The following is a 10663-nucleotide window of genomic DNA, read 5'->3' as shown; positions in this document are numbered from 1 at the left end:
TGAGCCACAGCTCCACTTCCAGATTTTCTTTTTTAACAAATTCTTTTTCTAATCATTATTGTTATTATAAAAGTGATGTACAGAGGGTTTGCCGTTTCATAAGTCAGGTAATGAGTATATTCCTTTTTGGACAATGTCACCCCTTACTTTGCTCTCTCCCAATTTTTCCCTCCCCTCCCTGCCCACAAGTTGTAGAGTTCATTTTCAACATACTATCTAGTGAGTCCCACTGCTGCATTTATTCACTCTTTGTCCCTCCATTTCTGTTCCATTGTCTTGTACCAGTTTATCTGATATGGGGAAGGGAAGGGAAATCACAGAAATGGTGGGACAAAGGATGAACCAATTCCACACTGATACTCACTAGACACTAGGTTGGAAATGAACTTTACAACTGGGAGGGAGAGGAGTGGAGGGGGAAGTGCAAAACAATGAGAGAGAGGTCAGCACTGTTCAAAAAGAAATGTACTCATTACCTTACTTATGTAACTGTGACCCCTCTGTACATCACCTTCCCAATAAAATTTAAATAAAAAAAGAAAATCAAAAAGTAGATAAGGAAGCAATAACAAGTAAAGAGATTTAGTTAGCAATCAACTACCCACAAAGTAATTGTTTAGGACTGTATTATCTTACTACTAAATTCTACCAAAATTTTGAAAAGAATAGCAAGTATTCTCAAGCAGAGAGAGAGAGAGAGAGAGAGAGAGAGAGAGAGAGAAGATCATATCTTAATACATTTTGTGGAATCAGCATTACTCTTATACAAAATCCAGACAGAAACATCAGAAGAAAACTTATTGGTCAGTGTCCATTATTGTCTTACATGCAAAATTATTCAACAAAATAATAACAAGCCAAATGCAAAAAAATGTGCAACATGACTAAATAGAATATAATTCAAGAGTACACGGATGATTCGAGATATAATAGTAACATAAAACATCACTTAATATCTACCTGATCATCTTAATATATAAGAAACAGTTGACAAAATTCTGCATCTTTTCATAACATGCTTTTTTATTTTATTTTATTTTTTTTTTTTTTTTGTCGGTCGTGGGGCTTGAACTCTGGTCCTGGGCGCTGTCCCTCAGCTCTTCAGCTCAAGGCGAGCGCTCTACCACTTGAGCTACAGCGCCACTTCCGGTTTTGTGGTGGTTTATTGGAGATAGGAGTCTCACGGTCTCTCCTGCCCGGGCTGGCTTTGAACCGCGATCCTCAGATCTCAGCCTCCTGAGTAGCTAGGATTACAGGCGTGAGCCACCAGCACCCGGCTTAACATGCTTTTTAAAATCACCTTAAAAAGTAGAAAAGAAAGGAATTTTTTTGTCAACCATGGGGCTTGAACTCAGGGCCTCGGCACTGTCCCTGAGCTTTTTCACGTAAGGCTAGTACTCTATCACTTTGAGCCACAGTTCCACTTCAGGTTTTCTGGTGGTTAATTGGAGATAAGAAGTCTCACAACCTTTCCTTCCCCGACTGGCTTGGAACCTCTATAATTAGAGCTCAGCTTCTGGCAGAGAAGGGAACTTCTTTAACATGGCAAAGGGTACTTACTCTTGTCATTTCTCAATGCTGATAATTAAACCTGGACCTTTTATATACTGTCCAGTTCCTATATATTGGAGCTATCCTACCAGTCTAAGAGGACATTTATGAAAAACCTACAACTATCATCAATAATGAAAGAAATGTTTTCCTCTGCGACTAGGAATAAGACACGTATCCCTACTTGGACCACTTCTACTTGCCTTTGTTCAGGCCTATGCTCCAGATTGATGGTGGTTCTTAGAAGCATAGAGATTTAAAATTATCTCTATTCACAGATAATATAATTTTAAGTATACAAAATCACATAAAGTTTAGAGTGATAAAAAGAAAACCCTTCAACAGCTAATAAAGAATTTCAGCAATGTTGCAAGCTATAAAGCCAACACACAAAAATGAGCTGTATTTCTACAAAATAACAATAAAACTGTAAAGAATATTAAGAAAGCAATTTTATTTCATAATAGTATCCAAAAGAATAAAACATCTAAAAATAAATTTAGCCAAGATGGTAGAAGACGTACTCATACTATAAACTACCAAACATTATTGAAAGAAATTAAAGACCCAAATAAGAGGAAATCCATCCCATGTTCACGAACTGGAAGACTTAATTGTAAAGATAACTAAATTCCCTTAAATAATACACAGTCCCTCAAATTCATATGGCATTGCATATACCCAACACTATGTTTTAAAAGTAAAATATAGTTCAAGAAACTACGCTATTCATTTTCAAAACTTGCTATAAAGTTAGTAAATTACCAAACATCATGGTACTGGCATAAGTGTCAGGATGGATGACAGGGAGAAGATCAAGGGATGACATCAATCAAGATACATTGTACTCATAAATTGACATGTTGAATTGAAAATTCACTTTACTGGTCTGAAAACAAAAATCATACACCCAACAGAAGAAAACTGAGAGTCCATAAAGAGACTCAAACATCTATGGCTAATTGAGTTTCAACAAGAGCACCTGTACTGTTCAATAGGGAAAGAAGTTTGTTTGACATATGGAGGAGGAACAAATCAATAGTCAAATAAAAAAGCAAAGGATCTGGATTCCTACCAAAAGTCAACTCAAAACAGGATAAATGACCTAAATATAAGAACTTGAATAGATATTTCTCCAAAGAGAACTCATGAAGAAATTCATATTTAACAACATTGGACATTAAGAAAATAAATGCATGTTACACCACACTATACTATGGATTTTGAAAGGGGTAACATTGATCAAGATATAGCGTATTAATAAATATAAAATAATATTAGTAAATAGCAACTCCATTGTACAACTACTTAAAGATAATTTTTAAAGGAAAAAAAGAATATCTTTACATTTAAAAAATAAATGCTGGCTGGAGCGTATAAAAGAATCCTTTTACATAACTAGTATATGCACACAATGGTTCAGCCATTATTGAAAACCTTGTTTCTCAAAAAGGCAAGCACAGAATTTACCATATGACTCAGAAAATCTGCTTCTAGATTTATACCCAAGTGAAATGACGTTCACAGAGAAACTTGTACTCATATGTTCACACCAGTGTTATTCATAATAGCAAAAAGGCAGAAACAACTCAAATAATCATTAATGAATAAACGATAAACAAACCATGCTAAGTGGTGGTGGGTATGTGTGCAAAATATCTGAGGTTGCATAGTAGATAATGAAATGAAGTTTATGTAGCATATAATTTGGACCATAAAAGTCCAAGATCAGAGGAGCTTTCTCTGTTCAGCCTCTGGGAAGGCCTCAAGGAAGATGGTACCATGGCTAGAACACATGTCACAGGATCCTCGGTAAGACAAGAAGCCATTCTTGTCCTTTCATTACAACTTGCTTTGATGGGAACTACCTGCAATCCCTTTAGAAACACATTAATTTCTTCTGAGGGAAAAATTCCAAAGAGCTAACCATTCCCTCTAGGTCTGTCTCTTAAAGGTTCCATCATCCCAACCCTGGCAAACTGAGGACTGAGCCTTGAACCCATGAAGCCTTGTTGGTTCTTTTCCTATGATATATCCAGAATACACAAATTCATAGTCAGAAAGAGATTGATGGTTAACAAACTACGGTAATTCTTAGATAGAATCAGCACCTGCTATGTGAACACTAGTCTATCTGAAGAACAACTTACAGGGTTTGATTGCTGTTCTTTAATCCTTTTAAACATCATGCACACTGCAATATTATTGTGCTATCCACTCTCCACAGGATTGGCAGGTATATATTTCTTTGCAGTATTATTTTCATTTTAGCCATGTCTCTAATGTCTGACTTTGTTTTATCTCATTAGAAAACACAATTATCAGTCCAAATCCAGCTATTGCTGGATTAATTCCTTTAAAACAGAAAATAAGTGCACGCTTCGGCAGAACATCTACTAAAGTTGGAATGATGTAGAGAAGATTAGCATGGTCCCTGAGCAAGGATGACAAGCAAATTCATGAAGCATTTCATATTTTTAAGACTGCACATAGAGCTCCCCTATAACCCAGCAATTCTATTTCTGGGCATCTACCCAAACTATCACAAACAAGGCCATACTAAAGTACCAGCACAACTATGTTTATCACAGCATTATTCACCATAGCAAAGATATGGAACCAACCCAGATGCCCGTCAGTAGGTAAATAGATCAAGATAATGTGATACACACACACACACACACACACACACACACACACACACACACACACACACACACACACACACACACAATGGAATTCTATGCCTCCATCACAAAGAATGACACCGCCCCATTTGTTAGGAAATGGAAAGACTTGGAAAAAATTATATTAAGTGAAGTAAGCCAGACCCAAAAAAACATAGGAACTATGGTTTCCCTTATTTGCAATAACTAGTATACAACTAGGATAATCTTACCAGACAAGCAGAAAAGCTCAAAAGCGATGCATATACGAACATATAAGATGATAAGCGAAATGAGTCCCAAGATATGGACATAAGGGGCTTTTTCCTTGTTACTGTTGTTTTTAATGTGCTATGTGATTTGTTTGTTTCTTATGTATGTTCTTCCCCCTATGGTATAACCCCTGTTTTCCCTGTATTTGATTCCGGTGCCCTGCATCTTGTATATATTTTCTTCTAATTTGGAGAGGGTAAGGGAAATAACAAAATGCTGAAACAAGGATACAGGTTAACCCATTGTAACAATGAGACAAGACACTATGTTGAAAATGAACTTTACAACATGGGGTAGGGGAGAGAGGAAAAGGGGGAGTGGGGAGGGAAGGGATAGTAGGGGAAAGACAAAGGAGGGGTAACAATGCTGGACAGTGAAGTATTCATTATTTTACCCATGTAACTATAACCCCTCTGTACAGTATCTTTGCAATAAAATTTTAAAAACAAACAGAAAATAAAATCAAGCACATGGTTAAGTTAGGAATCCAAGACCAAGGGTGAGCTACAGTGTTTGCCTAACAAATATGGCTGTTAGTGCAAATTAATTTTTGAGAAAAAATTTTTTTCTTTAAAATCATATATCTAGTGATTAATGTGACCAGTTGCAGTTTATTTGGGAAAGACTACCCTTAAACAAATTTTCTGAATTCATTTTGCCACTTTAAATTCAGGAAAAGAATGTTTTGTATATACTATAAGCCAAGTTCAGCCTATATTACCCAAAATGTTGTCGAAAATAGGTGCTATTGACCTTTTCTGCTTGTCCTAGACATACACTAGTTATTGCAAATAAGGGAAACCATGGGACCTATGTTTCTTTGGACCTGGCTTACTTAATTTAATATAATTTTTCCAGAGGTCAAAAGCTATGACATATGACCATATTCGATTATGCTAAGCAAAATGAACCCCAAGATAGGGACACAAGAGGCTTTATCTTTCTTGCTGTTGTTTTTAATGTACTTACAATATACTATGTGATTTTTTTGTTTCTTTTGTATGTTCTTCCCCCATGGTATAATCGCTGTTATCACTGTATTTGATTCCGGTGCCCTGTATCTTATATATACATTTTTCTAATTTGGGGAGGTAAGGGAAATAACAAAAACCTGAAAAAAGGATACAGGTTGACCCATTATAACAATGAGATGTACAAGACACTATGTTGAAATGGAACTTTACAAGTTTGCAGGGGGGGAGGGGTTGGGGAGGTGGGAAGAAAGGGATGGTAGAGGAAAAACAAAGGAGGGGTAACAATGGTCGATAGGAAATGAACTCATTACCTTGCTCATGTAACGGTAACCCCTCTGTAAAGTATCTTTACAATAATATATATATTAAAATTTTTAATCTAAAATAAGAAAATAGGTGCTATTATAGCCATGCAGCATAGCTATGAACTGAACGTAAAAAAAAGAAATTCAATATCAATGCAATAAAATGACTAGTAAGGAAATAAAACAAATGAGTTACTTCTCCAAGAATAAGTATCCAACTGTTTCTGAAATATTGTCAGATACTCCTGAAAGTAGCTAAAATCAAAGTGAAATGAATAAGAGAAAACTCTCACTTTATTTATTCATAGACACACAGTGATAGGAAATGAATGCAAAAACATACATTTTGTCTATCTTTATTTCAATAGCTAACAACATATTCTAACTGTTTATGTCTTGCTTTGCTCAAGCAAGTATGTCAATAAGGAGAATAGCTGCTGTGTTGTTCCTGTTCGCTAAGAACATCCTATAAATCCTGAGGTCCAAGGAAAATACATCTTGACAAGAAGTCTATTCATGAAATGAATGTGAATGTAGCTTGCCAGTTGACAACATTCCTAGCATGTGGAAGGCTTTGGGTTTTACTACACCAAAAAAAAAAAAAAAAAGGCAAAACAAAACAAAAATCCAGCATGAGAGAAATGGCATTGCTTGGACCTTAGAGAAGGATGCACCTTTGTCAATATTGCTTTTACTTAATCATCCCGGTTTTATTTCTTTCTCTCATCTGTATCTCCTTACACTGAGTATTACAAGAATTAGGCATTCTCTTTAGTATTTCTACCATGGAGCTATTTGTTTTTACTGTTAAACAGATAAACATATTCTCTACATTTATTTGTTCATTACTTGAAAAGAAAGAAATACAGGTGTTTTTAATGTCTTCTTGGCTTTGCTCTGTAAAGAAATTGTTCCCAGCCATTTTTAGTTTTACTGCCATGACTTTTTTGACATTTTTCTCTTGTTGTTCTTGCTAATTGGACGTTCATACTGAGTATTCTCTGAATCTAATCCTTTTGTAAGATTAAGATCCTTATATATAGAAGAAAGTCCCTCTCTAGTCATAAAAGAAATGCAAATCAAAAAGCATTGAGATTCCACCTCACCCCAGTTAGAATGGCTATAATCAAGAAGTCTAATAACAACAGATGCTGGAAGGGATGTGACCAAAAGGGAACACTACTGCATTGTTGGTGGGAGTGTAAACTAGTTCAACCACTTTGGAAAGCAGTATGGAGGGTCTTCAAAAGACTATACATAAAGCTCCCCTATGACCCAACAATCCCACATTGGGGCATTTATCCAAATGATCACAAACAAGGCCACACTATAGCTATCAGCACAACTATGTTTATCACAGCTTTATTCACCATAGCTAAGATACAGAATCGACCCAGATGTCCCTGAGTAGATGAATGGATCAAGAAAATGTGGTATGTATATACAATGGAATTCTATGCTTCCATCAGAAAGAATGACATTGCCCCATTTGTTAGGAAATGGAAAGACTTGGAAAAATTATATTAAGTGAAGTAAGCCAGACAGGCCCACAGAAACATAGGTCCCATGGTTTCCCTTATTTGCAATAACTAGTATACATCTAGGATAATCTTACCAGACAAGCAGAAAAGCTCAAAACCTATGTGCATATGACCATATAAGATGATGCTAAGCAAAATGAGTCCCAAGATATGGACAGAAGAGGTTTTTATTTTTCCTTGTTGCTGTTGTTTTTAATGTACTATGTGATTTGTTTGTGTCTTTTGTATGTTCTTCCCCCAAGATATAATCCCTGTTTTCACTGTATTTGATGTCAGTGCCCTGAATCTTGTATATACATTTTTCTAATTTGGAGAGGGTAAGGGAAATAACAAAATGCTGAAACAAGGATACAGGTTGACCCATTGTAACAATGAGATGTACAGGACACTATGCTGAAAATGAACTTTACAACTTTGGGGGGAGGCAGGAGTTGGAGAGGTAGGGAGGGAAGGGATGATAAGGGAAAATTAAAGGAGGGAGTAGCAATGCTTGTTAGGAAATGTACCCATTAACTTACTCATGTAACTGTAACCCCTCTGTATACTATTTTTACAATAAAAACATAATTTAAAATAAAATAAAAAATAAAATACTATACAGAGGGGTTACAGTTACATGAGTAAGGCAATGAGTACATTTCCTATCAAGCATTGTTACCTCCTCCTTTGTATATAGTATCTTTACAATAAAAAAAACATATTTTAAAAAGAAGAAAGACCCATATCCTTGTCAGCAAAAGAAATACCTAGTCTGTGCAGTTACATGGGTCACTTTTTATGTGTATATTATTCTTCTGCTTTTTGTGAGTACAAAGGACATTTACAGTAAGAAATGACACATACAAAGAACACTGTATGGGAAGAAGAAAGCCAGTGTTTCTGAAATTCTCTAAATGAGAGTAACTTCCGTTAACTTTCTTTACTTTTTTAAAATATATCTGGGAGAGACTCCTTTCTTTAGAGACACAATCTTACTGAATACAAATTCTTCAGTGATTTCCAGTGTCTTTATCTTGTCATTCCCATAACAGATGGCTGAAATAAACTGAAGGCCTAGATTTTTGTTGTGCTTAGAGAATGCTGAAGCTGAAAGTGATGTGGCGAGCAATGGAATTCTGTTGCTCTGTTTATAACTTGGGTGCAAGGCAAGCATCTCTTTCCCTGACTGAAAAACTGACTTCCTGCAACTAACTATAAGGTTGTATTTTCTTCACCCAGCTGTCAGTCTTTTAATCAGTTGGGTTAGAAGTTCTGAGAAAAGACATATTCCTGGCTATAACATGTAGATGAAGATTGTGTGTTGGAAAATTTACTTAAATGGAAAATGGAGCTTTCGCTCTTAAATCCACCTCACTGTAGAACCAAATCAACTATACCATAAGACTTCTTGTTTAACTCTGTTTTGACTTGTTACTTGATGAATTATTATTATTGTCTCTCCTACCTATTCATATTCAAATAGATATCAAAGACACAATACATTTGATGTAATGTATGAATAAATCCAAGTTGATATAATTTTGACTCAGATGACATAATGAATCTGGGAAGGTGAATTATAGCAAGCATCATAGCCTGACCTGACTTTAACAAGTCAAAGTTAAGATGATTCAAATCTTTCTCCCATTCTTCATCAAATATCTAAATAATGCTATGAATGAATTCACATGATCCAGACACAACTGTCAATAGCATGTATATATGCCATTTTTGTACTGGATTTTCTAAACATTCCTGAGTTATCTCAGGGGAGAAGGTCAAGGAAAGGTGTCAGATAAACGGTGAGAGAAAGGGTGGGTGAATACAGTCATAATACACAATGTACATAGATTAAAACAGAGCCATGTAACTTGAGAAGATGGATGGAGTTGGGAGAGATGGGATAATAATAAAAGGGCTGACATTAATCAAAATGCATTATATTCATAAATTGACATTGAGTTGAAACTCCTTTGTACAATTACTTAATTTAAAAAATAAAAATATTAAAAATAAGTAGAATATACTTCAAAGTTTCTTAAAGAATAGGCTCGAGTCCTAGATCCAAAGCAATAAAGACAATGAGGATATAACATCTTTGAGGGTATCTGAATATTAACTTTGCTCAAAAACTACTTTTAGTAGTCTACATAAAGATTGTCTTTCTAGCATATCATCTCCAGCTAAAAATACTTCATGAAGATTAAAAGTTAACAAAAACAAATAGAAATTGAATTTTATTATTTGAATATTTAAAATTTTTAAGTGACTGAATAAATTATTCTCATACTTTTGCAAAATTTCTTTTATTGTTATTATCCTGGAATAATTGTACAAAGGGGTTTCAATTTAACATGTCAATTTTTGAGCAGGAAGCAACTTGAGAAAAATTCTTATCTTTATTCAGTGTTTCAAGAAAATATGGCATTTCCAAAGGAGAATTCTCTGAAAGCTATAGTTCCCTTCAAGGGATCTGAAGATTTATATTTAACTATAACTTGTAGGATACTGAGCTACTTTGCTTATCAATATTGCTTCTATAGCTAAACCCACAAAAATGGACAGAGTAAAAAAATGCATTTTAAAATTATTAAGTATAAAATTTTTCTTTGTGGGATGCCAAATACCAGATGCAATCTTAATGAAATACCTACAAGGGAAAACAAAGGAAGATAAAAGAAAGCCAAGAAGAGACTAGTCAGAGGAAAATACCGGTGAAGCAAAGACAACCACCTAGGAATGCCCTTCTAAAACCCGGAACTAAGCATCTGTTAGTAGGTATATGTAGGTAATTTTTCTATTTTAATACCTTCTAAGGAAAGCAAGGGAAGAAGTAGAAGATTCATAAATTTAGTTATAAGATTTTTTAATTTAATTTATTGTCAAGGTGATGTACAGAGGAGTTACAGTAATATATGTAAGGTAGTGAGTACATTTCTTGTCAAACTTGTTACCCCCTGCCTCATTTTTCTCCCACTTTCCCTTCTGCCCAATCCCCCCAAAAGTTGTACAGCTCATTTCCAACATATTGTCTTAGAGTATCACTGTTGCATTGGATCACCCTTTGTCCTTTGTCTTATAAAACTATTTTACAACTCTGTATATGCGTGTGTATGTGTGTGTGTGTGTGTGTGTGTGTGTGTGTGTGTGTGCATGTGTTTCTTCAGCTAGTTACAGAAAAAGGGTGACAATACACTGGTGAGTGAAGTAAATATAATTCATTTACTTTTAGTAATATGAAAAAAATAAATTGCTTTTAAAATACCATTAAAATACCAACAAAAATACCAATAAAATAAATTAGTACATAGTTTAGAAGTACCTAAGCTGAAAAATAAAATAAGGAGAAACCAGAGCCAGAGTTACAAGAGTGT

The 10663-nt window shown here is 34.9% G+C and overlaps 1 non-coding gene across 1 annotated transcript; it reads left to right on the top strand.

Annotated features, from left to right (window-relative positions):
* The first annotated feature begins 3923 nt into the window (after positions 1-3923).
* On the top strand, positions 3924-4030 carry LOC122117385. Its single transcript, XR_006149137.1, has one exon. It is a non-coding gene; the product is annotated as a U6 spliceosomal RNA (small nuclear RNA).
* Positions 4031-10663: the final 6633 nt, after the last annotated feature.

The sequence above is a fragment of the Dipodomys spectabilis genome, unplaced genomic scaffold (genome assembly GCF_019054845.1).
Source record: "Dipodomys spectabilis isolate Male_0828 unplaced genomic scaffold, ASM1905484v1 ptg000140l, whole genome shotgun sequence".
NCBI classification, from domain to species: domain Eukaryota; kingdom Metazoa; phylum Chordata; class Mammalia; order Rodentia; family Heteromyidae; genus Dipodomys; species Dipodomys spectabilis.
This window is presented reverse-complemented; position numbering and strand designations above follow the sequence as displayed.